Below are 15,303 nucleotides of genomic sequence, written 5' to 3' on the forward strand. Positions count from 1 at the left end.
AAAAGGACGCCCAAGTACTTGATGTGCCCAAGCAGTCAGGCTTTTGTAATCAGCTTCGGAGCGCATCACAGTGGTGTGTAGTTGTAAGGGCCAGGGTTAAGGAATCACGTTGACCCAGCGCCGCCGGGTTGGAGCCTCCCTGAGAGTCACCTAGAAAACTGTCACCAGCCCACTACTGTGCTGACTGTGAATAAGCAGTGCTTTCGCTGGCTTTTCCCTGTTATGTTTTCCACCGTCATAATGTACGCGGGTATGCTACCTGCTTACGAAATGTTAGAATGAATTATCCATAAACTCTCCACTTTGGAAGTTATTAGGCAGGAGCTCTGGCATGTGTCTTTTTTCAATATTTGAAAGTTGTTTGGAGATTTCAAATATAATGGATTCAAACTGATGGGGATGTTTTGAGTATAAATCATACCAGGTGAGTAATGTGGGTTTTTTTTTGTTTTGTTTGAGACTGGATTTCACTCTTTCACCTGGGCTAGAGTGCAATGGCCTCATCATAGCTCACCACAGCCTCAAACTCCTGAGCTCAAACGATCCTCCTGCTGCAGCCTCCAGAGTGGCTGGGACTACAGACGCTATGCCCAGTTAATTTTTCTATTTTTAGTACAGATAGGGTCTGGCTCTCGCTCAAGCTGATCTTGAACTCCTGAGCTCCAGCAGTCCTCTCACCTCGGCCTCCCAGAGTGCTAGGATTACAGGCATGAGCCACCGTGCCTGGCCTTGGTGATTATTTTCTATCAGGTACTTATCCATATTCATTTTAGCCTAATAATAATTTTGTTCAAATACATTCTCTGCACTCTTAAGGCTGGTTTCATTGATCCCAAGTGAATTTCTTTTCCTAGAGTAAGGTAATTCTATGTTTGGCCAAAAGACTCAATGGAAAAATTCTACTTTATTCTACACAAATCTACCAGTCAGAAGTAATTTGGATATTATGTATATTACAATTCTGCTTGTCAGAATTCTGAAATGGAAATATTTCATATGTGCTAAATATTTGCCATTTCCCAGGGGCAGTGAGCTGTTTACATACATTCTGCTCTGTGCCCAGCAGTGCCGGGCTTCCTCCCCTGCTGGTGTCCAGGGCACAAGCCAGAGAAGCTCAGCTCCATCTCTCTGTGGGCTCAGGCAGCCACTCCTCCTGCTTAATAAATAACTGAATTCAGTAGGGTAGAATTAGGAAACCACCTTTTTCTTCACATTAAAAAAGTAATGTAAAACGTTAAAGAATGTTTCCACAACTAACTTAAAATGGTATTCATTTGGACTTTTCTCAATTCTTGAAAACAGCTTCGGCGGGGCCTTTTGGGGATATTATTGAAGAGTGGTGTTTTTAGGTATTAGAAAGCCCAGTTCAGTCTAAAGCCAACTTTCCATCCTGCATGCAACTTAAAGGTTTCCTGTAAGGTCTCCACCCTCAGCTCAGCTCAACCCTGCCCCTAAACCTTGAGGTTCAGCGGTGGGAAGGATGGGCAATATTTGTTCTTTTACTCTCTTCTTTCTTCCCCTGTTTCACCCTCCAAACTCCTAGACTGTGGCTCTAGGGATATATCCATTTGGGGAATAAGATACTAGCTCCCCCTTGTGACAAGCACCTGCACACTGTGAGTGAGTCACTTGAAAGTCTTCCTCACTTGGCTCTGGGGGGGTGAGACCATCCCTGTCTCATCTCTACCTATAAATTCACCTCTGTAGAACTTTCTTTCTAATGAATCTCTATTTTTCTCTTTCACAGGATGCTGGGGAGATGAGCAATGGATGATTTTGGCTTCCTCTGAATAACTCCTGAGAGGGCATGTGTAGTTCCTCTGTGGGAGGACATTGTCACCTGTGTCAACAGCTTTGAGGCTTTAGCTAAACTTGTGAGAGGTAAGGAAATGTCTAATTATACATCCTGTTATGTTTGCATATGTTAAAAGTTATACTGAGAGGAGAAAAACAGGATTATAAGTGGAAGGAAAGGGATAACAGAAAAGATTATTGAGAAAATGGAGGGAGAGGAAAATCGGGGGAATTGGAGAGAGAAGACAAGACCGCTAACCTGGACATTCTGAAATTGTTGCTAATGTCTTGGCTTGCATTAATTCACTCTAAGCTATGCCTGCCTTTGGATGCTAAAGCATGATATTTTATTTGGAAAGAGTCTAATGTAGTAAAATAAGTGATAACTTTAAAATGAAAAAAAAGGCAAGGAGGAACACACTGCACTAAATAGCTAAAAATTATTTTTTTAATTGTAGCAAACATTGAAGTTGTTCTACCATCCATTTTCAGTTCCCTCAAGTGACAGCCATGGTGTTTAGAAGGGGAAACTTCATCTTCAGATCCAGAGGAGGGCTCTGGTTGCTCTAAACCACTTGCAATAATCCCATTTCCCTGTCATAGTGATTGATGCAGATGTAAGTCAATCAGGGAATGGCACTTTCCTAGTTAGATAAATTGGATTGGGGCAGCCCAGTCAGAGTGAAGCTTGAGACCATATGGTTTTAGAACCAGCAGTTCTAACAAGGGGCCTTGGCCTTTGCTCTGCCGTTGGATGTGAAGGAGTAGCCAGCATGCGTGCTGCTGGCAGTCATTTTATGAGGCCAGCCTGACAACAAAGCCATCATTTAGAGGCCGGCAATACTGCCTTTTACATCTTTTTGGCCAAAACTAGCCACATGATTATCTCTATCTTATGGAGAGTCTGAGATAAATCATTTTTCAGCGGGGTGAATTGACGCTCCCAAGAAAATGAAGGTTCTATTCATAAGAAAGGTTCTACCAAATTGGCCTTTAGATGACCCCACAGTGTAAGAAAAGCACGCTACCCTCATTTCTCTAGCATCATCTCTTGACACTTTTCCTGACAAATTCTATGCTACTGCCAAATGAACTTTAATTATTCCCCACTGCAAGCCAAGCATCCCCTCACATAACCCCGCTCACACGTAATTTCTTGCCCTATGTCTGCCTTTCTTCATAGGTTATAAACTCCATGGAAGTTCGCTTAATAGTGTCCCATAACTGACCATTGTCTTGATACACACTGGGTTCATAGTAAGTCTTTCTTTACTTATGGATGGAAGCATGGGTAGATAGATGGGTAGAGAATGGGTGGGTGGGTGGATAGATGGATGGACAAATAACCGAGTGGGTGGGTGGCTAGATGGATATATGAGTAGATGGATGGTTCAGTTCATTTATGGAAGGTTAGATGAATGGATGGATGAACGAATCGGTGGACAGATGACTAGATGGACAAATAGATCAATGTTACCTATACTCTCTCATGTCTGTGTTTACCCAAATGCTGCTTCCTTTGCCTAAAATGCTTTTCTCCCGCTCTCCACCCAGCTAACTCCTATCCACCTTTTAATATTCAGCTGAGACATTCCCCCTTCCAGAAAGCTCTCCCTGACCATCCTCCCTGGACTAGGCATCTTGCTTTTTGCTCCTGCAGTGCCTGGTGTAACTCTCTACAATTAGCTTTGCTACTTTGCTGTGCTGGGCTGCAGGTCTGGCTCCCCTTGCCTTCAGATGCTCAGCTGTCTGAGAGCAGCACCTGACTCTGAGTCTGTGTGCCCTGCACTGACCCCGCTGTCAATCATGGAGTAGGAGCACAAGAAATTTTCAATGAAGTTAGAATACAAATGAAAGTAATAAAGACCACATGTTCCTTGTTTCTAGAGAAAGACACGGCATGTGGAAGACACTGTGGATGAGGTGAATGAGGAGTTCTTCCAGCTCTCTTCTCCAGTCCTGGAGCTCCAGAAAGAGGAGGATGAGCCAGACCCACTGCCTCCAGGTGAAGGCAGCACATTTGTGGTAAGCCCAGCAGATGAGCATCTCAGCTCCTAAGGTGTCCAGGAGGGTGGGACCCATGGAGTCACGGCCCCTTCCACAGAGAGGTGTTGGGACTACAGTAGCCAGCTCTGACCAGAGTGTCCGCCAGTCAAAGTCAGGTTCTGTTTTGTTGGTTTCATGAATGGAAAGCTTAGAGCTGGGGCTGGAGACAGGGAAGCTCACACCATCAGATTAGGTTGGAACTCTCTAAATTAATTCACAGCCTGAAAATACTGAGGACGGGCATGGAAAAGGAGCACTAACAATGGCTGTTGTAGATGTAGCCTAATTAAAAGTGCACACCTCTGGGACCAGGAGCTTTCTGCAAGATGCATCTTCCATCCAGGCTGTTCCCTGTCCTAGCTGCAGACGCAGGAGAGGATGGAGAGGAAACGAAGAAGAAAGATAGAAGTGATCATGCCATTGTGTCTGCACTGAGCTCAATACAACTTTATTTGCTTAAAAATATCAAAAAAGTAAAGCAAAAAAGCCAACTTTATTTGCTAAAGCTTGCAGCCAGTCTCTGGGTGTTAGTTGACCAGTTTGATTGTTTTCGTACTGCATAACATACTATTCAACCGGACTTGAAGTTTCTGGCACCTTTTATGTCGTTTATCTCTACTGTGTGTCGTGTTCCCACTTTGCTATCGGGTCATGTTTAATCCTCTCTTCTAGACCCCTGGACTTTCGCACCGAACCCCAGTGCCTCACTTGTCCCAGCCTCGTCCCTGCGTTGCTAAAATTAGCGAAGCACCCTGGGTGGCGGAGGGGCATGGGTAGGCACCTTCTCACATCCGCCTTCCCAGTGTGGGCATCTGAGCTGGGATACCTTGAAATACCACAGAATCCCCTCTTCCCCTGCCAGGGAACACCCTCTGCCACAGTGACCCCAGGAGTCAGGGCCAAGGGGCAGGTTTTCTTCTCATTCTTACTCAGCAGGGAATGTCAGGTTGGTCCCTCAATATGGAGAGTTTCAGGAGAACATCGTGGGTATCTGGGTCTTGATGTCTGAAGATCTGGAATATCAACTCATCTTGGTCAAACTGACCTCTCAGTACAGAAATGATAAGAAAGGGCACCTGTGTCCACAAACAGCTGAGGGGACATTTCTCTTGTGAGCAGACAAGGCAGGGTGGGGCCCAAGGACTGGCCACGAGAGGCACAGATGCCCTTCCCAGTGAGGCTGCGGGAACTGTGTCTCTCACGGCCTTCCAGGGTCCCTGAGCCCCAGAGGTGGGTCCCCTCGGGAAACCCAAATGCAGATGCTGGCTTCCTGTCATCTCATCGCACCAATCATTCTTGCCCTGAGCTTTATCTGGACTTCCTCCACAGCGTTTGCTCTAAGCTGAGGGGTCAGTTCCTCTGTGAACCCGCCCTCCGTCCACCTCAGACGGGCAGCCGTGAAGGTAGCTCGACAGCAGAGGGACTAGGTAGGTGCAGGAGCCTGTCCTCACCTGCACTGAGGGGCCAGAAGAGCATGACTCGGTGAGGGTAAAGTAACAGGTGATCATCCTTAAAAATACATTTTATACAAATATCCCTGGTTTTAAGGAAGGGAAAATTAGGATTAGATGAGGGATTATAAAATATGCTGAGATTTAATTATTCAATAATCATTCTAAATTATTAAACATGACAATTGCATAATGATATAGTTGGCCACTGTTGTGCATTACTGTGGTGACAGAAACTTGTGAACACTGTGTCTTCATTTGTTAATCATGATGTCAGTCCCTGGAGGGAGCTCACTGGCATCTTCCCATGTTTGGGGTGGATGTTGGTGCCTAGAGAGTGTCTAAATGACAAAAGTCAGGGACAAGACCACAGAGAGGGCTCAGGCTAGAGTGAGCTGAGAGCGTTCAGGGGTCACCTGTCCGTGTTGTGCATCTGTCATTCCCAGGTGGCTCCCAGCATCTCCCCTTGTGAGTGGCAGGAAGATAAACTTCACCCACTGGAGACAAGTGGCCCAGACGGAGAGAAGCTGGGACCCTGGGCCCTGAAGAGCCACCGGGCCCTGGAGCTGGAGGTGAGGAGAGTCCACCTGGCTCAGAGGATTGAAGACCTGGAGTGGAAGCTGTCCTTGCTCCTTCAGGCGGCCAACAGCAGTTCGAGCATGGGAGGGAGCTGGCTCAGCTGACATAGCAGCCTAAGGGGCACTGAGTCACATCAGATGCTGCATGGTGGCCACCTCCGGGAGGTGCCTTCTCACCGAGAACATGAACGGGCTCCCCTGGTAGGAAGGAGTGGGCATCTGGGGCCCGGAGTGTGTGCTGGTTTCACGACATGCTCCTACAGGGAAACACCTGGATTTCTTTCAGAGCCTGGACCTCAGCTTGTGCTCAATTCTGCCTTGAACTTTCTGGGGTGGGGGAAAATAAACTGACATGGGTTGACAAAATCAGTGTGTGCTCCTATCAGAGTGTGTGCCCAGTTTTCTCACTCAGCTGTGGGCCGTGGCTTCCCCCAAATAACTTCAGTTGGGGCCCTTGGCTTGAGGGGTGAGAAGTGCTTGGGCGGGGCCTGAGAACATAGGTGCAGCCAGAGCACATCCACGCCCCATCTTCCATCGCACCTCACGGCTGAGTCTCCTGGGCCCCCAGTGTGGCTTGTAGGGAGTCCAAGTAGCCATGTCCCCTCCTGGCTCCAGCCAACCTCCTGGACACAGAGGAGGGTTCTGTCTGTGGCCTGGGCCTCATGACCACATCAGATGTCCCAGTACCAAAGGAGACTCTGTGAGAACAGCCAGAGCCAGACCCAGTCAAGCTGGAGTTCCCTGACCCTGGACACACATGGCCCTGCCCTCTGAGCCTGGCTCCAGCAGTTCCCTCCTCAGAAGGCCTGTCCCCTGCACTGTGCCCAGGTGAGATGTGCTTCACCTCTAAGCCCCAGCCCAGAGGCCTCTCACTCCATGGAGCTTTTTCCCACCCCTTCCCAGATTTCTACCCCGTCTCCACCACATGTCTGATTCCCACCACAGTCACCTGTGCCCTGGATGGCCCTATCTTCCAGTCGGAGCTCCTCAAAGCAGGGAGTGTCTCATTCACCTTGGCGTCCCTCTCTCACACACACAGACACGCTCACACACATGCACATATGGATGCGAACCAACATTCAGACACACACACAGACACAGTCACAAACACAGACCTGCATACTCTAACACACACGCACATATACCCTGAAAACACTGCTTTGCACCTACAGGGTAATAAGTGACCCATGAAGGCTTTAAGAATGTAATTGACTGTAAGGACATAGCTTCTAACCCAGAGATCACACAGTCATGTTGGAATGTCACACAAGCACACGGGAAACTGGAGAAAATGGTACAAAACTGAGTGCCAAACCCTGTGGGCAAACTAGAATGGAAGGATGAACTCGGAGATAGAACCCTTAGGGACAGCTTCAAGGTGGTGCTGACTGGATGTCAGGTGGCTAGAATTTAGACTCTAGAAAGGGGCAGAGAGAAGATTGCGTTTCAGGTTGGCTAGGTATCTGGAGGGAGAACAACATGCAAGGTATTGAGTAAAAAGAGGTGGCATGCATCCCTTTAGGATGAGGAAACAGCAGTAGAAAGTAGTGTGGGGAAAGTGGCCGGAGTCTCCCCCGGCTGCTCAAGTGGTCTGTCTGCGCTGAGTGGTTATCCCCTGACTGGAGCCACCATTGCTCTGGGGGTGTGAGAAGCTACACACAGCCCCAGGACCCTAGGCCAGGCAACGGGCCTTGGGCCAGATCTGCCAGCTTTCACCTGGCCTGTGGGTCTCCAGGCTGAAGTGAGAAGTGCATGGATGTGCAGAAAGCTTGGTCTCCACTATTCGCAGAGGATCGAGGAGGTAGAAACCAGATGGGATTTGAGTGGAAGACTTCTGGTACTACCTGCACTCGTAGGCTGCTGGTGCCCCTGTGCCTTGAGACAGTAAAAAGTCTGTGCTCTCAGGGCAGAAAGTCAAGTCAACTGTAACCAGACCACCAAGGGAAGAAACGGTCCTGACACCCAGAGTTTAGCACGTAGCTGTGCCTTCCCAGGAAACAAAAGGAAAAGCACTTGGGGCATCTCACTGTGTTGGAAACATTGCTTTAAAAAAACAGTGTAGCACAGCCTGTCAGTTTGGAGTTTTTCATGTGTACAGGGCACAAGCAAAGACATAACTAGAAATAAATATATACACAGACATAAATGTGGATATTTAGAAATATATGAATAAATATGCAACATAAATATATGTATCAACATATAAACTTAAAATATAAATATTTATGCATATAATATAGAAGTGCTGCCTGCCATTCTGGTGATCTTTCTCCATACAGGAGAAAAACAGATGTATATAAATGTGTGTGTGTGTATATATATATCTTTTATTACATATATGTATATATGCACATATTAAAAATTATATAAATATAAATAAATATGCATAAATAATATGTATTAAATAAATAAACATTATCCAAAAAGACAAACGCAAATACACACAGACTGACACACATACAAATATATTTATACTAGAGGCATCTTTCAATTAGAATAGATGCTTTTCCTTTTAACCTCTGAGGTGGGAGCAGACAATTTTGTCTCAGTATGGGTGGGTGAAGAAGGGGCTTTCCATAGAGATGTAGAAAGGCCAGGTCTGATCCCCCAGGATTGGCTGGAGGGACTGGGAGTCCTGAGGGGTAAAGGTGTTGGACTGAAGGACAACCAGGCCACATTGGCCACTGGGGTCTTTAAGGGGCAAGAAACATGGCCTCAGATACTGAAGGCTGCACAGTTCTGGGTAAGCTTGTTCTGGCCTTTTCCATCTGGATCTAAGGAAACCTATAGACAGGCATGAAGAATAGCTGATGGGAAATAAACTCAAATATAGATGTCTGAGGCCTCTTGCATAAGTACATTAGGCATAGAAAACAGAAGTCTGACTTGACAAATTTTCTGGACTTTAGCTGACAGGTCAAGGAAACCAGGTTAGGGGCAGATTGTTGGACATTGGCAGCCGAGGTGGATGGATGATGCCAGTGGCTAAGGTAGTGCCTACCTTGGGGGTCAAGGCTGGTCCACCCTGGCAGAGACGAACTGCATATGAGCAAGGTGGGAAGCTATATGGAGCCCTGAGGCCTTTTCCTGGCATGGGGCCTTGGACCAGGAGCTTTCCAGCTGACCATTGTGTTCGAAGGCTAGTATCAGGAGAGCATGGCCATGCCGGAAGTCCCTTCTCTTCTATTCTCAGAATCTCAGGAGGTAGCAACCAAAGGGGACTTAATTTGAAGACCACCTGATAATACATGATCCCAAATGCTTTTGGCACCCATATTCACCCCCAAACAGGTCAACTCTCTGTGCTCTCTCCTAGAGCACGAGCTCAACTTTCTCCAAATACCAAGAGAAGAAAAGACTCTGAAGCTCACAGCCCACACACAGTTGCATTTTTCACATAGAGCAGCGGAGTAACATGAGGGGCTCTCAAGAAACACTGAAGCACAGTCTATCGGTTTGAAGTTTCCCCATGTATACAGGGAACAAAAAAACCAAATAACTAGAAATAAATATGTTTACACACAATGTGCATAGTATTAAATATGTAATTAAATATGTAACATATATAAATATAAGCGTCAACATATAAAATAGAAATTAAAATATAGATATTTATACATGCAACTTCATAGCCCTGCCTACCACTCTTTGGTGGTCTTTCTCCATACAGGAGAGAAGTGTATGTGCACATTCACACATATGCACATATATACAGATACATACATGCATAGATGTTATATGGTTACATATATGTATACATATACATGTAAAAGGAAACATACATATACACACACACATATTATGTAAAGAAGCCAAACACATTTGTGTTTGTCCCTCCAGCCACCTAGTCTCAGCTACAGGAGACAAAAGGGCCACAGGTGTCTTTTCCTGCTGGTTTCATGTGACCATCCCTGATGGCAAACACCAGGCCTGCAGCTTTAAGTAATGTGCCATCATCTTCCAAGTAGGAACGCTGTCTCCCTCTGAACTTTTCAATCAGGATAGGTGCTTTTCTTTTTAACACCTAAGAGGGCTGCAGATAATTATGTCTCAGAATGGGTGGGTGGAGAAAATGCTTTCCATGGAGAGACAGAAGAACAAGGTCTACACCCCCAAGATAGGCTGGGGGCATTGAAAGTGTAGGTGGGTAAAGTGGTACTGGCCTGGAAGAACAGCAAAACCAGGTTGGTTAGAAGTGCACTGATGGTCTTTTGGCTTTTGGCTGCCTGGCTATTGGACCAGAACGCTACACAGTCCAGATTAAGCCTGTTTTGGCCATTTTCAGCTGGATCTGGAGAAAACAATAAATAGGCCTTAAGAACACCTGGATTGGAAATAACTTTGAAGCTAGGTCCCCAAGGCTTCTTCCATAAGTACATGGAACATGGAAAACAGACGTCTGATTTGATAAACCATTCTGGACTCCACAGCAAGTGTCAGACAAGGAAAACCAGGTCACAGGCAGACTGCTGGACACTATTAGCCCAGGGGAATGGATGATACTGGTGGCTAAAACTAGTACCTATGTTGTGTGGTTAGGAGGGTACATCATAGCAGATGTACACTGAACCTGCACAATCTGGGAGCTATCTAGCCCCTGTTTCAGTCAGATGTTCTTGGGCCAGGAGCTCTGCTACCTTCCTGGCTGGAATTTGGGTCCCAAGGCTTGAATGAGAAGTGTATGGCCATATAAGACACCCTTGTCTTCTATTCTTAGAAACTTGGGACGTAGTAAGCAGAAGGGACTTGATTGGAATACCACCTGATATTACTTGATCCTATAGTCTATTGGTTCCCCTATTCATCCCAAAATAGCCAGTCAACTCTCTGTGCTCTCTCCTAGAACAGGAACTCAACATTTCCCAAACACCAAGGAAAGAAATGGCCCTGACACTGTCAAAGTCAAAATAAAAATATAGAGATGAATCTATAAATTTAATTTTTTATTTGGGAAAGAAGAATTGCAACTCAAGGCATACATGCAGACTGAGTGGTCTTTGTTATGTCTGAAAACAAAGAGAAGTTTGGAAGTTTTATAAACACCAGAAATGTAATATATTCATTTGCACTAGTAAGGTTTGATGGAGCTGGCAAGTTTTGATTAGGAAGTAATGGTAGTGGAAAAACTTAGCCTTAGATTTACAGCAGGTCATTTAAAGCAATATTAGATAAAACTGGCCTCAAGTTCCCTGAACACGGTTTTAGCAGCCAGACTTACAGAGAATTGCATTGCTGACACATGTTATGTGTTCTCAGTGCTTTCCCCCACCACAGGCTGCTTCACTCTGTTTTAGTTGGGTGTGGTAAGAATGACACAGTTTTACATTTCCCCCTTTGGATCAATATCTTTTTCTGAAACAATCACTGATCAATCATTTTGAAGTTAGACGTAATTGTCCCTTGGTGCCAGGATGGACCTGTCCTGGCAGTCTCTGTCCCAGGTCAGGGGAAAGTATGAGGACCTGTCAGAGACCCAGGACACATTAGAGTAACAGAGAGGCCAGAAGGAAAAATGTTCTCTGTGCCCAGCTGTTTGGATTCCAGCATCAAGTTCCATCTTCTCAGTCCCACAGGCATCAGAAATTATCTTGAAGCATTTAGCCAAATTATATTATGAAGAGAGTTGGATTTACGAAGATTAGGCAGGCAATAAGAACAAAGCTTAAAATCATAATGAAATAATAAGCCCAGTTTGAATAATAGCTTTAAACCATGAAACTAATTTTAAAGGTAATCAACTAAACATACTGAAAAGTCCAGACATATGTGGTGAGTATTATTATATGGAGTCTTGTTTCAACCTCTTAGGAAAAGCCATTTACGGCACGGGAAATTCAACTTGTCCTGGTTTACATTTCAGTGTCTCTGGCTATAGCATCGGATAGTTTGGTGAACTTTCTGTGTGGCCCGTACATTACCCATAGACTTGTCCCTTGAAATTTATCTAGTTTCAGCTTATAGGGCTTAAGGCACAGAGAAGTTTGCATTTTTGTAATTTTTTGTAGGAAAGTTAGATAAGAAGAACACAGAAAAATTCACAAAATAATATACAGAGCTACAGTCGAATAATGAGTGTATTATAGCTTTTTTTTTTGGAAGTATAACTGTTTTTCTCTATATTGATCACATAGAAACCTCAGGTTTAATAACTTCTTAAGGCTAGGACGCCAAAACAAGGCAGACTTTAGGTTTTATTTACAGTTTTAAGGATGCTGGCTCTGGCAGAAAGTGAGTTTTTATTTACTTATTTTAGTCTAAGGATGCTTGAAGTCAGGCATTGTATGCATATTTTCAAATTTGATATTTTAGTCAAAGCCTTGGTAATAAATAAATCTGGAAAACAAACCTTTCAAGTAGACAAACAAAAATGCTTTAAATAAAAGTCATAAAGACATGATTTTATCAGTTATTCAATGTCATATAGTGAACATTTGTTCTGCTTAATCTCTGTTAGTAGTATCATGAATCCACCCATTTCTTTAGCAGAGTTCTGGAAATTTTTATTTAGTCCATTGTCCTTAAAGTTATCAGAAAGCTGTATTTAAGAGTATTTGTTGGAGGCTTTCTCTCTCCTCTCTCCCTCCTCTCCCTCCCCTCTGTCCCTGGGGGGAAAAAAAAAAAAAAACAGCGAATCTGTTGGAGTCTGTTTCATGAATCTGACTGTAAATGATTTTTAGAGAATTCAAAACTATAACCATGACAAAGAATTAGAATAGCCATGGTTAAAAATCTGATGAAAGTTTACAGTCAATAAGGAAACTTCACCATATCTATGACATATAGTAACCAGCATTATGACTGATAATATATTAGATTTCTATATACTTACATGTGTATAGAAATGATATTTTTGAAACATTCATATCAACAACATACCAATAAATGAAACTAAAGAAGATCTAGTATCACTTATCATTGGACCATGTTTCTTATACAATTTACCAAATACACCTAATCATTTAATATCCTTTTAAGATGGGAGATATGTATTTTGAAACTCTCCAGGGACCCAACTGGAAATTTTCATAATTAATTCTAGGTTAAAGATGCTTAAGTTAGAATTCAATTTGGGAGAGGTTTGTCAAAGATGTTAAAGGGCTGAAAACATTTGACCAATACAAAATCACAGAACACTGTAAAATAGTAGTCATTCATTTAACCAAACTGATAATCAAAAGACTTTGAAAACAGTACAGAAAGTTACATGGATGTAAAAACCTTCACTGGTAAGCCAGTAAACCGAGGCAAGAAAGTATGTTGACAACTTTGAAGACATTTCTAATTTCATTTTATCATTAATTTTTAAAACAATTAATTTATCAAAGCTTTTCTTGTCCTTTGAACTAAAAATAATTTGATTCAATTACTAAATATTTTGAGTGCTCATTTATTTAAACCAATCAAAATAGAACTTTTTCTTTTTTTTGAGACAGAGTCTCGCTCTGTTGCCTGGGCTAGAGTGCCGTGGCGTCAGCCTAGCTCACAGCAACCTCAAACTCCTGGGCTTATGCAATCCTCCTGCCTCAGCCTCCCGAGTAGCTGGGACTACAGGCATGCCCCACCATGCCCGGCTAATTTTTCTATATATATTTTTTAGCTGTCCATATAATTTTTTTCAATTTTTAGTAGAGACGGGGTCTCCCTCTTGCTCAGGCTGGTCTCGAACTCCTGAGCTCAAACAATTCGCCCATCTCGGCCTCGCAGAGTGCTAGGATTACAGGCGTGAGCCACCACGCCCGGCCAAAATAGAACTTTTGAAGGGATTTCTTGCTGACTATACCTGATTTTATTATGTAGGCATTACATATGACATAATGTATGTATATATGCATCAATATATCTAAATATATGTATTGTGTATATATATATATATGTACACATAAAAAAGGTCTTAAAGTTTTCATTTTAGAATTTTAGTCATGAGATAGTAAAACACATAAACTCACCAGTTTATAAAAACCAGTTGGATCTAAATCATTTTTTCTGACAAAATGGCATAAGGTTAAGATTTTTTTTAGTAGGCCATCTTATAAAGTCTGTGCACCCAATTTTCAGTAAGGCAGTTTGATTCAGTTATCAATATACTGGATTGTACAAACAACAGTTAACTGTGAAAATGTGACTGAAATATGTGAGAAGGCTGAAAACTTATGAGTTTAGAACTCTTATGAGTTCTTTTAACAAGGTCTGACAGTAGTTTCTTGGACTCATTCTTTGTCGTTGAATATAATGTCACCATTTCCTTTAGTATAGGGAGGGTGTCTTTATAGGAATTTTACATTTTACTTTTAAAAAAAGTATGAATGGCAAAAATATTTCTTAAAAAAAATCTGGTTTTCAAGAGGGTTTATGTTTTTGATAAGCAGTCTGACAGAATAGCTAAGGATTTTGTAAAAAGAAGAGGTTAGCTAAGGGAACAATTAAGAGGAGGAATTGTAAAAGGGGAAGAAGAAAGTTCCAGAAATAAGAGCCCAAGCTTGCTTTGAGATATTTTGTGGCCAGGCAATCTTTGGGTCTTGACTGATTTTTTTTTTTTTTCAGCTTCAAGGTATCAATGAGATGTGCGTATCTTATTTAGAGTCTACAATTTTATAGCCATGGTCAGCAGAGAGAGACCAAAAGGCCACAGGAGTCTACCCCTGTCAGTTCCCTGTGACCCTTCCTATATGACAAACACCAGGTCAGGGACTTTAACCAGACCCAGGCCCAAATGCCATCACCCAACAATGGGAAAGCTGTCTATTGTTCCAAATCTTGGAGGATCATATTTTATTCTACTTCTCCACTGACAGCCTCTTTTCCCACCACTCATACTGAAAAGTAATTGTCTGCACCAGCTTTAGGTATTCAAAACAGAAACACATTTTCTGATAGAAAGATTTGGAAAAATAGACAGCTTTATTTAGAGTCTGTAATTTTATAGCCATGGTCAGCAGAGAGTTCAGCTGGCTGGGAACCCACAGGCCCAGGGGTGCCACCCTCAGAGAGCCTGAGGCAGCCCCGGGGTGAGCTCCGCCAGCCCACGTAGGGGCCCGAGTTGCAGCCACACATGCAGGCCACGCGGCAGCAGGGACAGAACAGCCCCGAGTGGCGCATTCTGGAGAGTGTCACCAAGGGGGGGAGGGGGAGGGGGGCGGTTTCCCACTGGCAGTTGTGCGCATGCGCAGTGACGGCTCATTGTCACGCGCACGTGAGCAGTTGCTTTAACGGTTCTGGTGGTGCTTGTGGTCGCTTGGCTGTGCTTGGTGCTGCCTGGCCATTTACAGCTGTCAGAAGTTGGAGACCAGGATTTCCCTTGTTGGAGGTCGTGGTAGATCGGATTGTCCTCACTGCACTGGACTCCCGAGGCGGGGAATAGGCAGGGGGTGGGCTGGGGTGGGGTGGGGTGGGGGTGCGGGTGGGCTGAGGTTCCCTCGAAACCGGCAGCCGCCACC

The 15,303-nt window shown here is 44.0% G+C and overlaps 1 long non-coding RNA gene across 2 annotated transcripts; it reads left to right on the forward strand.

Annotated features, from left to right (window-relative positions):
- The first annotated feature begins 702 nt into the window (after nt 1–702).
- On the forward strand, nt 703–6,235 carry LOC123629932. Of its 2 annotated transcripts, none has more exons than XR_006732399.1 (5): nt 703–750; nt 1,748–1,881; nt 2,978–3,051; nt 3,682–3,819; nt 5,738–6,235. It is a non-coding gene; the product is annotated as an uncharacterized LOC123629932 (long non-coding RNA). The 2 variants fall into 2 exon arrangements; XR_006732400.1 differs by lacking the exon at nt 703–750 and adding an exon at nt 1,280–1,616.
- The last annotated feature ends 9,068 nt before the right edge of the window (nt 6,236–15,303 follow it).

Source organism: Lemur catta, unplaced genomic scaffold, assembly GCF_020740605.2.
Source record: "Lemur catta isolate mLemCat1 unplaced genomic scaffold, mLemCat1.pri scaffold_63_ctg1, whole genome shotgun sequence".
Classification (NCBI taxonomy): Eukaryota; Metazoa; Chordata; class Mammalia; order Primates; family Lemuridae; genus Lemur; species Lemur catta.